This window comes from Vigna angularis, chromosome 9, assembly GCF_016808095.1.
Source record: "Vigna angularis cultivar LongXiaoDou No.4 chromosome 9, ASM1680809v1, whole genome shotgun sequence".
Taxonomy (NCBI): domain Eukaryota; kingdom Viridiplantae; phylum Streptophyta; class Magnoliopsida; order Fabales; family Fabaceae; genus Vigna; species Vigna angularis.
The window spans coordinates 9,848,020-9,866,333 of NC_068978.1; the positions used below are offsets into that span (position 1 = coordinate 9,848,020).

The 18,314-nt window shown below is 37.6% G+C and overlaps 1 non-coding gene across 1 annotated transcript; it reads right to left on the reverse strand.

The window, feature by feature from the left end:
• Positions 1-17,832: 17,832 nt before the first annotated feature.
• On the reverse strand, positions 17,833-17,939 carry LOC128194153 (small nucleolar RNA R71). The gene has a single exon (XR_008245469.1). It is a non-coding gene; the product is annotated as a small nucleolar RNA R71 (small nucleolar RNA).
• Positions 17,940-18,314: the final 375 nt, after the last annotated feature.

Below are 18,314 nucleotides of genomic sequence, written 5' to 3' on the forward strand. Positions count from 1 at the left end.
TGAAGGTCGTCCATCCGACGTCGTAGGGAGGGTTCCCCCAACTCGACCGGTAACATGGCGTCATTGTCATATGTCAAGCTGAAAGGCGTCTCGCCGATTATCCCGTGCAGGGTGCACCGGTAAGCCCATAACACTTCTGGGAGCTCCTCAACCCACGCTCCCTTCCTCTCACCTAATCGCTTCTTTAACTCGGCCACTATGGTTTTGTTCATTGCCTCTACCTGACCGTTTGTGTGAGGGTGTTCCACCGAACTGATGACGTGCTTAATCCCCAAACCCTTATAAAACTCGGCCAATTTCTTATGAATGAACTGCCGACCGTTGTCCATGACGATTGTCCGAGGAAGACCGAATCGACACACTAATCTCCAGCAGAACTTTTGGACTTGCAATGTCGTTATGGTCACCAAGGGTTCAGCCTTCACCCATTTGGTGAAATAATCGATCGCCACAATGAGGAACTTCTTTTGTGCCCGGCCTGTTAGGAACGAACCGACTATATCCATCCCCCATTGTGCGAACGGCTAGGGTGACGTCATGGTGTGCAAGGTGTGCGGTGGTGCGTGGGTGTTGTTGGCGTGGGCTTGGCAGCTCAGGCACTTCTGGGCAAAGACCTTAGTGTCCTCCTCCATAATCGCCAATAGTACCCGACCCTTAGTACCCGAGCCTTCAGAGCTCGACGACCGGTATGGAAACCGCAAACCCCATTACGAAGCTCGTCCATAACATACTGACCTTCCTCCGTCCCGAGACACTTGAGGAGAAGGGTGGAGAATCCTCTCCGATACAGGTCGTCCCCTACCATAAGGTAACGAACAAACTTCTTGGCATCTGCTGGCTTAACATCCAGAGTAAGCGTCCAGGAAGCTTAACATCCGGTGGCTGGAGGCACCGTCCACCAACTAATCTATGCTCGGCAAAGGATGAGAATCCTTGGGGCGGGCCTTGTTCAGGTCGGTGTAGTCGGTACACATACACCATTTCCCACTAGCTTTCTTCTCCATGACTACATTGGCAAGCCAAGTGGTGTACGTCACCTCTCTGACGAATCCGGCCTCCCTCAACTTTCCAACCTCCTCTTCTATAGCTCTTGTCTTCTCTTCTCCCATCCGCCGCTTCTTTTGCGGTACCAGCCGCGCCTCCTTGAATAACACCAGCTTATGTGACATGACCGAGGGGTGGATCCCTGGCATATCAACGACCGTCCAAGCAAATAAGTCACGAATCATCCACAAAACGGACCAAATCTCTTTCTCCAATTCAGGCTCCAACCCACGAGCCATAGCGGTAGTCTGGGAAGCATCTTTCCCTATCAAGATCGGCTGCGTCGCTCCAAGGGGCTCTAACCAATCTTTAGTGTTTGTCCGTGGGTCAAGGTCTGCCATGGCCACCTTCGATCCACTCGGCCTCCTCTTGATCGTGCAGGCATGAAGCTTCAAGCCTGCCAAAATAACATTCCCTAGCCGTCTTCTGATTCGCTCGGACAGTGCAGATTGTCCCTTTGTCAGAGGGATATTTCATCGTGAGGTAGGGGGTTGACATAATTGCCCCAAAAACATTCAAGCACGTCCTGCCTAGGAGTACGTTGTAGGAAGTGTTTGCTTCCACCAACAAGTAGCTAACCCTCTTCTCCTCGCTATTTCGACCAGTCCCCAGTCTTGTACGCAAATCTACGTATCCTCTAGTGTCCACCCTCTCGCCTGCGAAGCCCACAATCTGCTCGTTGTACAAGACGATGAGGTCGTCCGATATGTCCATCTACTGGAAGGTTTTCCAGTAGAGGATGTTCACAGAGCTCCCCTGGCCAATAAGCACCTTACTCTCACTGTAATGGGCAATCTCTGCTGTTATCACCATTGGATCATCTTAGTCGGGGTCAGGTGCGTGAAAGTCTTCATCTGAAAACGTAATGGGCGGCATCGTCCTCCGGGGCTTGTCTACTGCGTGAACGGATTGTAAGGCCCGTACATGATGCTTTCGGGCGGATGAAGAAGACCCGCCTCCGACGAAACCACCGGATATCGTGTTGATATGTCCCCGTAGGGGACGATCATGGCTCCTACTACGGCTTCTACTCCTCCGCCTCTTCGATCATGGGCGATCAGTTCAATCATTTTTGGACCTTCCTCGTTGCTCGGGTGTCCTAGGACTGGTCCGCCGTGGATTCGGTCGATCCAACGGTTCACGGGGACGTTCGGTCAACACGTACTTCTTCAGTTGCCTTACTCGGATTAACTCCTCTATTTTATCCTTCAGGGTCACGCATTCCTCTGTGGTGTGGCCGGTGTTCTTGTGTTATAGACAATGCTTATTACCGTCCGCCCCCAGTAGCATAGGTCGCCTCTTCGGCTCCGGAACCAGCTCCGTACTTAGGCCTTCCTGGAAAGTTTTTGCCCGGGGGCGTTCAAGGGGGTGTATTGTTGGAATCGCGGTCCCCGGGGTGGTTCTCTCTACTTAAATCCCCCAGACTTTCCAACCTGACCGCCCGGTCTTCCTCCGTCGGTCTTCTCTCCTTTGCCTTGCTGGATCTCCTTCTTGTATGATAGCTTCATCTCCTCCACCCTTATCTCATCAGCTGCCCTTTCTCGCAGCTCTTCCATGATCTTGGGCGCTCGTCGGCAGACACTTTCCTTGAATGGTTCGGGCTTGAGAACGGGTAGGATCTACTACAAGGCGAGTTCTGGGCTCAACCATTTCACCCGCCGGATGGTCTTCTGGTAGCGATCCATGAACGCTCTCAAAGTTTCTTCTTTCCCCTATTTTAGGGTGACCAACTCGAAAATGGTCAAGTCTTTAATGCTACTACCGGCGAACTGACGATTGAACATGCGCTGCAATTCAGCGAAATTCTCGATGGAATTGGGAGGAAGCGAGTTAAACCACTCGAGCGCCTCCCCCTCCAATAATAAGGAGAACGCTCGGCACCAAATGGTGTTGTTTCCACTTTGGAACGCCATTGTGTTTGAAAAGGTTTTGATGTGGGCCTCCGGGTCCGTCGTCCCATCGTATATTTTGAACTGAGGCGGGACGAACTGCTCCGATATCTGGACGACCATGATCGCCTGGACGAAGGGGAGTAACAATGTTGATGAGGTCTCGGTTTTTATCACCAACTGCTTGTCCCCCGGGACACTCTCCGCGTGCACTGATTTAGCCTTACTTCCCTTGACCTCCGATTTCGTGGGTTTCCACGTCTTGTCCGGCCCACTGCTGTGTTCGGCTTGATTCTCCATAGTAGCCTTGCCACGCTCCTTAGTCTGCTCTCCTTCCCTCTTTTCTCCTGCCCCCTCTCGGGCAATGCACGCCGAACATTCGGCCCTAACGGCTATGAGCTCCGCCTCATGACGCTGCTGCATCTCCTCCATCTTCTTTTGTAGCATCCAGATCATCTTTGCTGGGTCGTCCATACTCATGTTTCTTGTGGTCACCATTGGGTTTTACAAGTAACTCGACCCCACGGTGGGCGCTAAATTGTTTCGGTTATTGGGGCTAAGTCACCAAGCTCCTCCACAATTTATCTTCTAACCATTCGGTCTCGCTCCAAGATCTTTTGTCCACTCTTCCGTCCGGGAGGGAACCTGTCAAAGATCCTCCGATACCAAAGTCAGTACGAGAATCGTTTGGCGATTCAATGAAATAGTAATGAATGTGCAGTAAATGCAACCTATCTACCACTTACCTCTGACCTGTATTTATAGTTTTCGCCATGGGCTTAGGATTAGTGAAAAGTTAATCACGGCCAAATTCTAGCCCAATAGCTCTAATCACTATTTACCTTAATCCTAGTCCTAATGACCCAGTTCACCAATCGGTCGGTCTTGTTCAGCTGTCCGGTCTGTACGATACACAGTCATTACTCACCTTAGCGGAAGGATGAATGGTCAAGTCGCACAGCGTGTAGTGAGTGTTTATACAAGCTGTCTGACAATGCTATCAGAGGAGTAAAAAGAATTGAAGAAACGCCGACAGTTAGGTTGATGTCGGCACTACTCTCAGACCACCCGGTCCGTATGGTACTGTGATCATCAATTTTTTTGTCACTAATTATCATATTAAACATATTTTAGTGACTAATAAGTTTTTAGTGACTGATACAATATTATTTCGATTTTTCATTCAATGGTTAAAACATTACAATTAGTCACATAAAAATTTTGATCACTATTTTTGTCATTATATAAAATATTACTGTACACTAATTTGATCGTTATTTCACTAATTTGTGACTGCTATTGTTCACGGGTTATTTCAGTCTCAATTTGTAACAGATTTTTTCTTGTATTTTTTTCCTGTAGCCAATATATTTGAATTTATCATTTTATTTTTTTATCAATAACTACTAATAATTTAAGTGTAGCTGTCGTAATTTGCTCAGCACGTTTCCATTAGCTGGCTGTAAGCATGTTTAATGACACTTTCTTCAAACCCTAAAATCTCATAATTACATTCCACATGCTTGCTATTAATTTATCCTTTTTATACATGTAAAAGCTGATCATAATCTCATATGTCTTTTCTTTTATCTTTATATAGTGTTAGCATTGGTTAAGGTATAATTAATGATTTTTAGTTTTACTATATTTATTTTGAAATATGAAATAAGTTTAAGATATAATTAAATATCGCTCATTCTACTATTAAAATAAGAATAATTAACTCCATTATGATGTTTGAAGACTGTCTCATAGTGAAAGCTTGAAATGTGAAGGCATAAAAAGTGAAGGCTTGAACGTTTGAAAGGTAGAGTTTTTAATATTTGAAAAAGAAACAATCTCTTTGATATTTTTAGTCTTTTCTAAATTCTTATGTAAGGAAATGATAGTACTTTTTTATAGAAAAATTTATCCTCTTTTCATATTGATTTATGTCACTTCTTTAAATTAATTTTACTTGTTTATTTTGAATATGTATGAATGACAAAATAGGAAGTTTATTTTTTTCCATTTCTGATATTGCTTTTGATTTTGCATAATTGGATTGAAAAAAACAAATCACATAATTACAATTTTCATATTTAATTATTTTTTATTTTTTTTTCATCAAATAAATTATTATTTACAACTGTATAACATTAAGAGCATTTTTATCTAAATAAAGTGTAATTTATTAATAATTATTGAAGTCCGAATTTATTTAATGTCACAGTTAATATTTCTTAATTATTTTTAATCAGTGCCCGTATAATGGTTAGAAGGACCTACTATTTAAACTGAAAAAGGGTGAAATTAAAAAAAAAAAATAGAATATATACAGATTTTGGACATTAGTTTTCCACAATAAAATAAAATAATTTTCGAAGTATATATATAATCCATCATCTTCCTAATTATATGCATAAATAACAACATAATACGTTAAAATCATAATTAATTATATTTGTAAATATTTTATTATTTTTATTGATTATAAACACAGTGTTTTTTTAACAAATATATTATTGATATACTTGGTATTTGAATAAAATAATTATTAAAATGATAAAAATAGAAGTTAATATTATATATATATATATATATTATAGAAATGAATAATTAGAATAAAATATATTGAAAAAATTAATTCAGTATTCTATTACTACTTATATTTTAGATTTCAATAAGATAAATAATTAAAATAAAATATTAAAACAATAAATTAATTAATTAATTTGGACATTAGTTTATTTTAACATATTTTTATTTGACATATACTTTTTTTTACTAAAATTTTCTAATAGTTTTATTTTAACTTTAACTTTAACTTATATTTTTAAAGTTATTTTTATTCGAATTATTTTTAAAAGTTTATTTACACACTAATGTTTTAGATATATTAATATAAAAAAATGATTGTATTACATCAATTAAATCCATTATAAACTTTCCATTTTTTTGTTCGTTATTTTTTTTTCTCAGATCAACTCAATTGTTTTACCTTTTTTTTCTTTCTTTTATATCTCCCCTTTCCACTCCATTTCCAAAGTAGATTAGTTATGACAGTGTGCCTTACTCATATGCATACATAGCTGAGGTAGTTTATAACTTGAGTGCTTGGTCTCAATCCATCCACCTTGTTGAAACTTCCCTAAACAACCATATAGGAAGCCAAAAATGAAAAACAAAAAACATGGAATTTTCACAGTACATTTTCATTGTGTGTTTCATTGACTCAAAAGTAATTGCCACTATGTTTTTGATTCAAGGATGCTTATATATTACATACACATATATGAGCACATGTTTCTTTGCCCTTTCATAAACCCAAATCAACCTTTGTTACATCCCAAACAGTGCAAATTTGAAACCAACTTTTAAAGGAGTTATAACTTTGCAGCCAAACTTTCATATCAGTAAAATTTCGTATCCATATAACATAATCTTTTTTTCTCCACTGCCATGTTCTCTTTTGTATATACATGTGATGAAAACTTTCCTTCACCAAACATGTAGTTATTCTCTTAACCTTCTAAATAAGCCAAGCCAGCACCAGCTCCACGATTGTTCTATATATGTGTATGAGCAGATGTGCTATATCGTGCTTTCAATTTCATTCACTTCTTGTTGTAATATGGAGAAACACAACCATTACAAGGGGAGGCACAACCGTTATAGGGGGAAGCATAACCGTTATAGGGAGAAAAATAACCGTTATAAGGGGAGGCATAACCGCTATAAGGGGATCCACAGTCATAAGGAGAAGCAGTGAAAGTTGGAGGTACAAGCACTGAAGAAGATACCTTGAACCTCTTACTCCTTGAACACTCACTTTGATCAGTAACATCAGGGCTTTCAACCCACCCCATCAACTGCTCCAAGAACCCTTGATCACCGACACTGAACTCTCCAATATCCGACCCGTCTGACTGATCCAACCCGAGTTTGCCGAATCCGACCCACTCAGAGCTGCAATCAGAGACAGTGGAAGCACTTTCCCAGTTAGCAGCTGAAGCATAATCAACAGCACCTTCCACAGGTGGTACTATAATGCTAGGCTGCACCACTTTCTCAATGTTCCTCATGTCCCCTTCAGGGATTTGGTAGCTCCTGCGGTGGAAGATGCTGGCAAAGGTGAAGTGGTCACTCACCCGACTCTTGGAGGACTTGTTGTGATCACTTGCCCTAGCCATGATGTTCTGAAGATTCTTGCTCAACTTGGCTTTCAAGGAAGCAAAGCTCAAACCATGCTTCCCATCACCAGTTAAAAGGTTAGACCCTGATTGCCCTGTGGCTTGGTTCATTGGAGCAAAGTTGGTTCTGGCATTTTCACCTCTCAGGGCTCTTGCAGCTTCATCATAGGCCCTTGCAGCCTCTTCTGGGGTGTCATAGGTTCCAAGCCACAACCTCACGTGCTGAGAAGAGTCTTTGATCTCAGCCACCCACCTTCCTGAGGGTCTTTGCCTCACCCCAATGAATCTTCTGATCATGGTTGCTGGCTTGCTCGATCTGGTGGCCATGTTGGTGGTAGCAGTGGTTGTAGGACTTGTAGTAGAACCATATTTTGTAGCTTCAGCTCCTGCCATAACAAGAATAATAATAAAAAGGGAAACAAAGAAGAGAATGAGATTTTGGCGTTTTGATTAGGTAGAGTAGCTTGTTTTGGTTTGGGTTGAGTTTGGAGTATTTTTTAGCATATGCTGTGTATGATTGGATAGAGAAAACACGTTGGTGGCTTATGTGATGATACTGATCTATATGAGCTGTATATATATGTGAGTAAAATTTTGGAAGAGCGTGCGTATGAATGTAGGCATATTCCCATCCCCATTTGTAGTTTGTACGTTTCTTCATGCTTCTAATTTTTAATACTTATAATGTGTGCCTCTTGTACTTGCAAGTTGCTCTCCCGGCACATTGGATGGGTTTGATGAGCTTCTGAAAATGCCAACAGTTCATACTATGCTAAATATATCACTCTTACGTAGGTTCATGTGCACATTTTGTGATTTAGAAAAGAGTAATGATGGTTTATCATCATTATTTTAAACATTCAACTAACACTTTTCATCTCTCTTTTAATCACATTCTATCTAAATTTTTATACACCCACTTTTCTTTAAACTGATGTACTGTAACAGATGTGTCATTTAGTAATTTTGGGGTGAAAGTTTTACATTTTATGTTTAGAACAAATCCATAATTTTTATTTATACATAAATTATACGTTTAATCATTAAAGTACGTTTTATTTTGAGCATTTGAGATAATTTTAGGGGTCATTGATGATTGTAAAGGTGAAGAATAATAAATGAGTTATAATTATTTCCTCTTTAGGATATAGCATGGTCAATATCTGCTAAATTCCAAATTGAACCGTGTTAATCACTACTAGCCACAAAATCATCCAAGCTCAATTATTTACAATGCATGCCTGCAATATGTGCGTGCAGAAACAGATATATCAGCCAACTTAACTCGAGTAATGCTACCTTTGTAATTTTTGTATTTGTAATTTTGCATGACTACACACTTAACTCCATGGTTGACCATTCATACTTTAACATTTTACTCTTTAGCTTCTGCAAAGCCTATCCTAGCAACATATATATATATATATATATATATATATATATATATATATATATATATATATATATATATATGGTTGAATTTCAGATACAAATAATATTTTTCTTCCTAGTGGAGCTCTAAAGACTATATATATATGAAGAAAAGTGAGTTAATTTAAGTGCATTCAAGGGACTATGAATCAACAAGTTGAATACAATGTGCTGAACTTAAGATCAATTTGTTCTAACATTAACCTAGTTCATCAGACTTTGTACTTTTCTTTCAGACAAGTCAGACCAGTGAAAGATGAAACCTTGGATATGTTCATTGAATAAAAAAAGGGACCATACGCAAAGGTATTTCTTGACTCTTGTGGATGTGAGGAGCTACTAGGCATCAAGGTCACGACAGAAAAAGTAAATCTTTTGACAGTCTGTTTTTGCGTGTATGTTGCAAAGTAAATTAAGGGTAGGGAAGATTATTGTTTGTTGCAAAAGGTTGCCATTTTATGTTGTCGAAACACCACATTACACTTGCACTGCTATCACCTTCATATCTAATCTTTGCTCAACGTAAAAGTAATATATTTTAAAATTACTTCTACTTTTACTTTTCTATCTGGCCTTAATATCAGTTTCAGAACAAATTTAAGGAATATAATTGTGTCATTGTATACAAATATATCATCCAAAACAATTGTTACGGTAAGGTAAGGTGTTGTTGATTTTAATATAGTAACTATAGATATCTTAAAAAGTATAAATATTATTATTTTCTTACTGGTTGACCAAGTAAATTATTTACACTAATAATATTTAAAAAATATTATCCGTATTATATATATCTTTGCAAACTTTTTGCCATATTAAGCTAATTATATTAAGTTTTATCACTCATGTTCGAATAAATATCTTAATTTTTTTTATATAGTACAAAATATTTTCAGAAAAATAATCACCCATTTGTTTAAAGTTGTGAAATTGAAAATATACATGATTATTTTTTTAAAAAAATTGAATTAACCAAACGTTTATTCAGTGTGTAAAACTTGTTGCATTAATAATACGTACAAATCAAAGGTGATAATAGTATATAAATACAGTTAGAATGAAACAAAAGAAGGGCCGTCAAAGTTTGTCGTGATGCAAAGAAAGAACGGGTTGGCAACGTTAAATGAAGAACAAAAGAGAAAATTAAGAAAGCAATGATAAAAAGTTTGTATATAGCTTCTAGTGACGTATTGGAATTTAGCCGTTGTTGATAGAATGATTCATGGGGCTCACCCCTTTGTTTCCCTGTCCCTTCTGCTGTTTCCATGCACCCTTATAATGCTTTCATTACATTTTAATATGGAACAATTAGGGAATATTAATTTGTTGCAATTTGAGTTTAGTGGGTGCAATTAAGATGGCTATTTTGTCCCCATGTTCATGACGTGGTCCATTTGAATTAGGACTAATCACCTAAATGCAGCCAAAGATGCCACTGCTTGTGTTTGTTGTTAACTTGGAGGAATGAGATTTGTCCACTAATATGGTGGAATTTGGGATAATTGTGATTAAAGAATGACACATGGCATGTTTGAGTTTGTGAGTGTATTTGCCACTAACCAAAATGATAACGATGAGGGTATGAGATTGTTTATGTGTACTCATATATGGAGGATCATGAATGGAGGGAATCCTATGAGTTCAAAAGTTTTACTTAATTTATGGCTACTACAGCATGTTCCCCAAAAGGTTAACTTGTTCAAAACTTCCCAAAGTTTTGTCCAATTTTCAGTGTAAGGTAGCTAAACTCATGTTCTTCTGGGTCGATGAAATCAACAAATTAATGTGTCTGCACCTAGTGATGAAAAGAAGTTGACTTTGTCTAAGGAGTTTTTGATTGGTTAAAAACTCGAGTTCATAATTTAGATCTTTTAAGTGTTTTGATATAAGTTATATAGTAATTGGCTGGTTCACTTTCGAGATAAAAGTAAATTATTTTTTTACTAAGAACAGCTGAACTTGCTCACACTAAGGATAATTAAACCTTTTTCAAGTAATGTAAATTTATAAATTAACCATAAATGATTAAGTTTTATATGGAATGAATAACCCAAGTTCATGAACTTCTTTTAGCATGTTGGATAAAAATATATTGGATCAAACATTTACTACTAAACCAAAAGTAAGTTATTATGGATAGTTAAGATGTAACTTTGTAACTTAATCCACCTTTATAAACAATCGATAAGGCGACCTATTATTAAGATAAATTCGTTTATATGTTTAAAGACTCTCATGTTTTGAAATTTAACCAAATAAAATTAAACGAAATAAGAATTTGAAAATACCATAGGATGACATAAGACTTAAGCTAAAAACTTTCCAACATAGAAAAAAATTAAGAAAACTCTTAGAACTATAGAAAACATAAAAACACCTAAATCAAAACACCTAGACACTACTGCATTATGAGAAAATGGCACCGGTTGGTTTTGTTTATACGTACCGATTTTACAACCGAAGCATATTCAGATGAGGTAATAAGACATAGGTTTTATGCCTCAGTTATGAACTGAGTCAAAAAGGAATGGATTATGCCTCGGTTTTTAGGTAACCAAGGCGGTAACTTGTTTTTTTTTTTTTCAAATTTTAAGATATCGATTCACTACTACCTTCAAGCTCAGAGTCCCCAAAGCTTTCATTCTAATCACCACTTTCCTCAATTCTTGCTCCTCCTTTGGCTTAGGCATCATCTCTTCACTGTCAGCCAACCAATAAGCCTGTTTCAGTAAGAACAACAATACACAAAGCATAGTAAGAACTCAAGGCTTCATTTTGGGGGTTCATAGCATAGTAAGAACTCAAAGCATGTTTCAGTAAGAACAACAACACACAAACATAATATCACACACACACATAGAGAAGCTTCGAGAAGATCCTAGGCCTTCGCCGCAGGCAATGATTCGGAGGCCGTCAGGGGACCATTGAAGGTGGTCGATGCGCCCGGAGAGGACTCTAAACTCCTTCAAAACGAAGTCGTTTCACGTGCCCCAGATCCTAACGATACCGGAGGCGTTGGCGGAGGCGACCCACTCGCCGTTAGGGGAGAAACACGTGATGGTGGTTGGAGATTCTGGAGGCTCACGATGACCACAAATCTGGCATTGGTGGCGTCTTTCACGTATCGGATGTCCTTGCGCCTCCATGCGCGCTGCGAGTTCGACGGCGGGCGGAGGGATTACGGTTCGGCAGGTGGTGGTGAGGATTCCGGTGAGGGTTCTAGCGGCGGGGATTTGGGCTTGACAGGGTAGGAAACTGGTTGGATGATGATGGGTTGGGAGGGTCTAGTAGGAGGGTTTGAGTTAGAATCGGAGGAAGAGCAGAGAGATCGGTGAGAGGTGAGAACTGGAGCAGCGGTGTCAGTTGTCGGAGGAATAAGCAACAAAAACGAGAGAACTGGAGGCACGTGGAGTCCTTAGAAGAAGCACCGGCGGAGGGAGGCATAGACCAGCAAAATGGCTCGGCGGAGAGGCAAAGATGAGAGAAAAATCCCGTGCGAGAGAGAAAGAGAAAAGCCTTTTGCAGATTTTAACCTAAGGGAAAGCCCATTATGCTTCAGTTGGGCCTGTACCCGAAGCAGTAATGCATATTATGCCTCGGTTCTGAGTTGAACCGAGGTGATAGCGCTTTGTCAGAAAAAAAAACCCCTTGGCAGTGGTGAAGTGACATGACTTTTATGCTTTGGTTGTGCTTCTACCCGAGACAGTAACAGACATAGGCACCGGTTCAAAAATAACCGAGGCATATAATCACTCAGTATTTACAAAACTGCCACCACGCTTTTATACGCTTCGGTTTCAGTAAAACCGAGGCATATATAACGCGTTAAAAAAGCTTTTTTTTACTAGTGAGACGTAATGCTAAATGATTGATAAGTCAAAGCGTCTAAGAGAGTTATGCTAAACGCGTAAGCTTACTATACCCAAGGGGAATTCGGTTGAACTCTTGGGAAAATGAAGAAGTGTCAAGACAGTGTCTTCGACAAAAACACTCTAAAAGCTTAAACCTGAAACGCAAAAGAAAACATAACATGTTAAACACAATTCTCTAAAAAACAAAATTATCAGAAGCGTTTACATCAGTCTAGACGATACCATGAGCTAAAATTGTTACTTTGTGTAACGATGAAGTTCTTACTTAACGCTTGGTATCTTTAGAAGAAAAGCTTAATTGTTAAACACATTTTTGATATGCACAATCTACTCTATTATTTGTAGATAACTTACTTTACACGCATCCACATATTCATTTAAAAATTAGAAGTGAACGTTACAGACAAAAGAGATATTCACGGAATGTTCTTCACTTGAAAAGCAATGTCTAAAAGGAAGTACAACCTACTTCAAGCAAAGTACTGAAAAAACAAATATGCTCTAACAAGTTGACTTTAACAAACGACTGATGTACACGAAGAAAGAGAAGACACAAGAATCAATGTTAAGAGCTTAGTCTAACAGGAATTTCTCCAAGAGCCTTTAAATAAAAGATTATTCCGATGAAGAATCAAAAGGATAGAATACAACAAAAATATCCATCCTAAGAAAAGCGTTCAAAAGAAAAGCATAAAAAAGCTCAAGAAAAGAAAACATTTGAGCAGAAGAAAAGAAAAGAAGTCAAGCAATACTCTCGAGCTTCATTGTAATCTTTGCTTATTGTTGTAAGAAAAAGAGAAAGAGAAAAGAGAGAAACACCTATGAGTGTTTAAATTGTATTATATTGTACTCACATCCTCTTTGCGAGAGTAATAGTCTAAACGACTTGTAAGAAATTGTTAATTTCAATTCTAAAGAAAATTAAAACACTTGTTGAACTCTGTGGAGTTAAGGATATCTAGCAAGGTCGTCTAGTATCAAGAGTGGTGCTAATACACATCCAGTCTAGGGCAACAAGAGGTTATTCGCTGACTGAGAAGACCAAGAGTGATGCAAATACTCATCTAGTCTAGGATAATAGGAGGTTATTCACTAACTGAGAAGACCAGGGTTAGTACGAATACTCAATTGTAATCTTATTGAAGATTATAATGGAACCCTCTGCGGAGGAGACTGGACATAGCTTAGTTGGAGGGAACTAATATAAAAATATATGTGCAATTATTGTTTACCTTTTGTCTAAACACTTTTTTTATAAAACCTACAACTGCATTTTTATTTCTGCATATAAGAAACTTCTGCACTAAACGATTCTTATTCAATGGAGGAAGTTCTTACAAATGTTGTAGTGTACGCTCTAAATAGCATGTTTAAAGAAACTATCATTCATAATCATTTACAAGGTTAAGCATTTAAGTATTCATTTGATAAAACCAAAACTTAACAAACGTGTTATATCAGAAGGGTTGCGAAAATAATTTTTTCATTAACATTATTCAACCCCACCCCCCCCCCCCCCCCCTCTTTCTAGTGTTTTTCAGGTACTTCACCAACAACACACCAAAGTTGTTTTGAGGTGAAAATGACATGTGTATATTAGACTATTTGATCCATGTGATTTCTCAAGGTTGTTAGTCTTATTCTATCTCTGAGGCAAAATCTTGATTTCTACCTCCTTCTCTACTATCACTAGTAAGTGTTCTCTCATTTTCTTCCGCCACTTCTTAACTTCAAACTTCTCATTCAACTCTTTCAAGCTTAAAGTCACCTAAACCTATTCAAGAGAGAATTTTTCTTCTATACAACAAGGTTTTCTTAAAATGATCATACATATCAAGCAACACACAAACACATTAACATTAGCTCATCGTCATGAACTTGAATGTTAATGCTTCCCATATCCAAAATCAACTTCTTGAATTCACTAAATCATTCATTGATTGCTTTTTCACTACTTATCTAGTATGAGTACAAGTCTCAAGGTCCATTCATAATCTCATTTTAGTATTCTCCTTGTAAGAATTGCCTAAACATCATTATCGAATCTAAGAACAATCTCACTAATAGCCTTATATAACGATGTTTTTTTTGTCCTTCTTCATCGTAGCTATATCAAGTATAAATTTACCTCTTAGTATTTCAATGAGATGATACCTTATTAAACTAAAATAGTACACATATTTAACCGTTGCAATTTAAAATTATTCAAGCCAAAAAAATTTCAACTTTTATAGAATTCATGATAATTGAAATCTTCATTTATTACCCTAGTTTATTGTGAAATAATCATCACTAGAAATTGTGTACCACATAAACTAAATAATGATAATAGAAAAAAATAATCCCTAAGCTATGTTTTGTTTTCATGTATTTACTATTCTTGAAGATGGGAGTGTAAAGAACGTTTACTATAACTGATTTATACTAAATTGGAAACATAAATTTGAGCTAATACAGGATAAGGGGACACTCACTAGAGTGAAAAAGAGCAATTAAATACATGTCATATGAATTGAAATGACCAATTTTCTCCACTATTTACACTCTTTTTCATCTTGTTTATTGTGCATTCAAGCAAAGAGAGGTTGCTAATGCATTTCAAAGTGTTGGTTCTAAAGTGAGAATGTGCTGACTTTGGCGGAATTGTGTGGTTGTTATGGTGAATTTGTGAAGGTTGATGACCTAGGAATGAAGCAAAAATGAGGTGAAAATAAACATTTTAGGCACATACATGAGGGAATCAATTATGGATCGAAGAGAATCAATTTTTCTCTCTTGTTTTTTTACAATCGATTGTTATGTGGATTTGTGGGAGTATCGATTCTAACGCTTAAGTCAATAAGAGAATTTGGATCTTTTGAGTAAGAAAGAATGAGTGTAAAGTATTTCTAGGTTCTATGATTCATTCGATACAATTGATAATAATAAAGGAATATAAAGTAATATCGCCAAATATAATGACTTATTGTATATATGATAATTAAAAAAATAATAGCGATAATGTGACATTTTACCTAATATACTAAATATTTATAAATATATGGTTTTAAGGAATATTTGATGTAATCAAACTATCGAGATTTGACCACATATACTATTAATATATAAATATTTGCACCAACAAATATATCTCATAATATCATCTAACTACTTTAGGTTAGTGAAGCTTAATGGGCTTTGTTGAGCCAAATGACTTAGCGTATTGTTGGGTTAGGTATGTACATAAGCCCCTAAGTCTTGGGAGTTTGATTATTGTGCAATAGGTGCTTGTTGCGATTATGACTACCCCTCTGGTCGAGCTCTGACAGACTTTTAAGGCTTTGTAGGTGGGTTGGTGATAACGGTTGATTTTACTGTTATCTGTGATTCAATTTTGATACTAAATTAACCCTTTTTGACTTAGAAACTTGCTTAATCTCTCGTTTTGAGTTTAATTGTGTGAATAAGAGAGTTGAGGTTATACTTGATGATTGTTATTACTAATTCCCTTGATTTTGTAGGTTATTGGAATGATTTGGAAGAGGAGTTAAAGTATCAAGGAGTTGGAACCCAAAAAGGACACAGAAGAGAAGGCTACAGAAGGTCGCAGGACGCTTGGTTGCCCTTTTCTGAGGCCCTGCTGGGCGCAAATTCTCACGCGACCACACCTAGTTGCCTTTTTTTTGGGGCCCTCAGCGCCATCAGTCACACACCAGCGCCTGCTTGCTCCATGAGGGGCATTGAGCGCCAGACTCCATGTACCGCGGAACGCCTGAGCGCCCTTCTAGGGGCCCTGAGCGCCACTGCTGCAAGCTCGCCTGGTTGCCCTAAGTAGGGGCGCTGAACGCTAGCGTGTTGGGCCTTGGACTTTGTTTCTGATCTATTTAAGGACCTTTACGCCCTAAGGTTCACATCATTGGAAAGTTGAAGCGCAAAAACACACTTTTCGACCCTTAGGAGGCAGATTTGGATACGGAAGCTCTCTTTTTTGTTTTCTATGGTTTTTATCTCACTTTCATTTCATTGTACATCAAGGTTCTCCATGACTATGGAGAACTAAACTCATTTGTTGTTGGGGAAGATGTAACCTCTAAACTTTCATATATTTGAATATGACTTGAATTATTTTATGCTTCTTTCATTGATTGTTAGTGATTTCCTCCTTTGCTCAATGCTTGTTATGTTTTGATCACTCATAGCATGATGTTTGGATTTCTTTGTTATTGGGAAATACCTAGAAACCTTGATCTAGAGAATTTCACCCAAAGAAATATTTCCTAGGGATAAGGATAGGATGTTTGGTTGTCTTAAGCTTCTGTTCGTAATGCAGAATTGATTATTAGGGATGCAAGGGATTGTGGTTTAATAATTAAGGATAGCCTTTTTACGTCGAGGGATCGATTTCTAAGTATTTTAGAAAGTGAAGTTAACAAATTAATGAAGAAGATGAATTCTTATATACATGAAAGTAAGGAAGGTGAAATCTAAACCCCAACAACATAATTATCTCATATTATGAACACCATTCATTCTTGTGTCAAGCCTCAATTAATCAATTTGCATTCATATTTACTTTTGTTGCATTTGCATTTAAACACCAACAAAATAACTTTTTAGTCTTAATTAGTTAAGTAATTACACGATTGTTTAGTGTCGTGAGTCTATTGGGATACGATATTTGGTCTTACCATTTATTATTACTTGATACGATTTGGTACACTTGCCAATGAGTTAACAAGTTTTTGGCGCCACTGCTGGGGACTCGTGGTTTAAAATATACTTTTGTGTGATTCTTAACCAGTTTTGTCTTTATTTTTATTGTTCTTTAATTTTTTTTTTGTTTATTTTTTATTTTTAGGCTAATTGGGTACTCTAGTGTTTTGTTTTTTTACTGGATGCAGGATAAGATTCGCACCAGGAACACAAAATTATTTTAACCTCTCTTTTCAGGTCTGGAAAATAGTAGAAGAAGAAGGAAGAAAAGGATTTCCAAAGAACTATTTCCCTCTCCTAAGACTCTTCAACAACCTTTCACATTATTTGATGAGGAGACAGAAGATATCATTGACAATCAGAATGGTAAATGTACCCTGGCAGATATGCAGCGGTCATTGGACCTCTTCATTTTAATAGCATTGCAAGGCCAAGAGTCAATGTCGCAAGCATGGAGATGAAGCCTACTCTCATTCAACTGGTGAAGAACAATCAATTCAATGGCCTAGCTCATGAAAATCCATATGAACATCTGACCACGTTCAATGAAATATACAAACAGTGAAGATTAATGGTGTGCCATATGAGACTATTAGACTTAGCTTGTTCCCTTTCTCTTTAGGAGGCAATGCTAAGATGTGACTTAATTCATTCCTAGAGAATAGCTTCACTGAGTAGGAAGATATGGTGGCTAAGTTCCTGAACAAATATTTTCCTCGGTCCAAGGTAAATAAACGCAAACAAGAAATTTCTTCTTTTAGACAAGGCATGGACGAAACTCTAGGTCAAGAGTGGGATAGATTCAAAGGTTTATTACGGAAGACGCCCACACATGGCTTTGATGAACCCACAGTGGTCATTCTTTTCCTTGGAGGACTAAGTTCACAAACTAAATTGATGTTGGATGCCTCAGTTGGAGGTAATATCAAGTGCAAGACTTCAGAGGAAGCTTATGAGTTGATTGAAAATATGGCCGCCAATGATAATGAGATGCATAATGAAAGGGCTCAATTTCAACCGAAAGGAGTTCTACAATTACAATCTGAAGATGCTTTGTTAGCTCAGAACAAAATAATGACTCAACAATTGGAGACTCTGATGAAGAAAATCTCTCAACTGCCTCAAGAATTGCAGAATGTTTCTCAAGCTCAACATCAACTTTGTGAGTTATGTGGTGGAGATCATATCAATGGACAATGTGCCATGCAACCTAT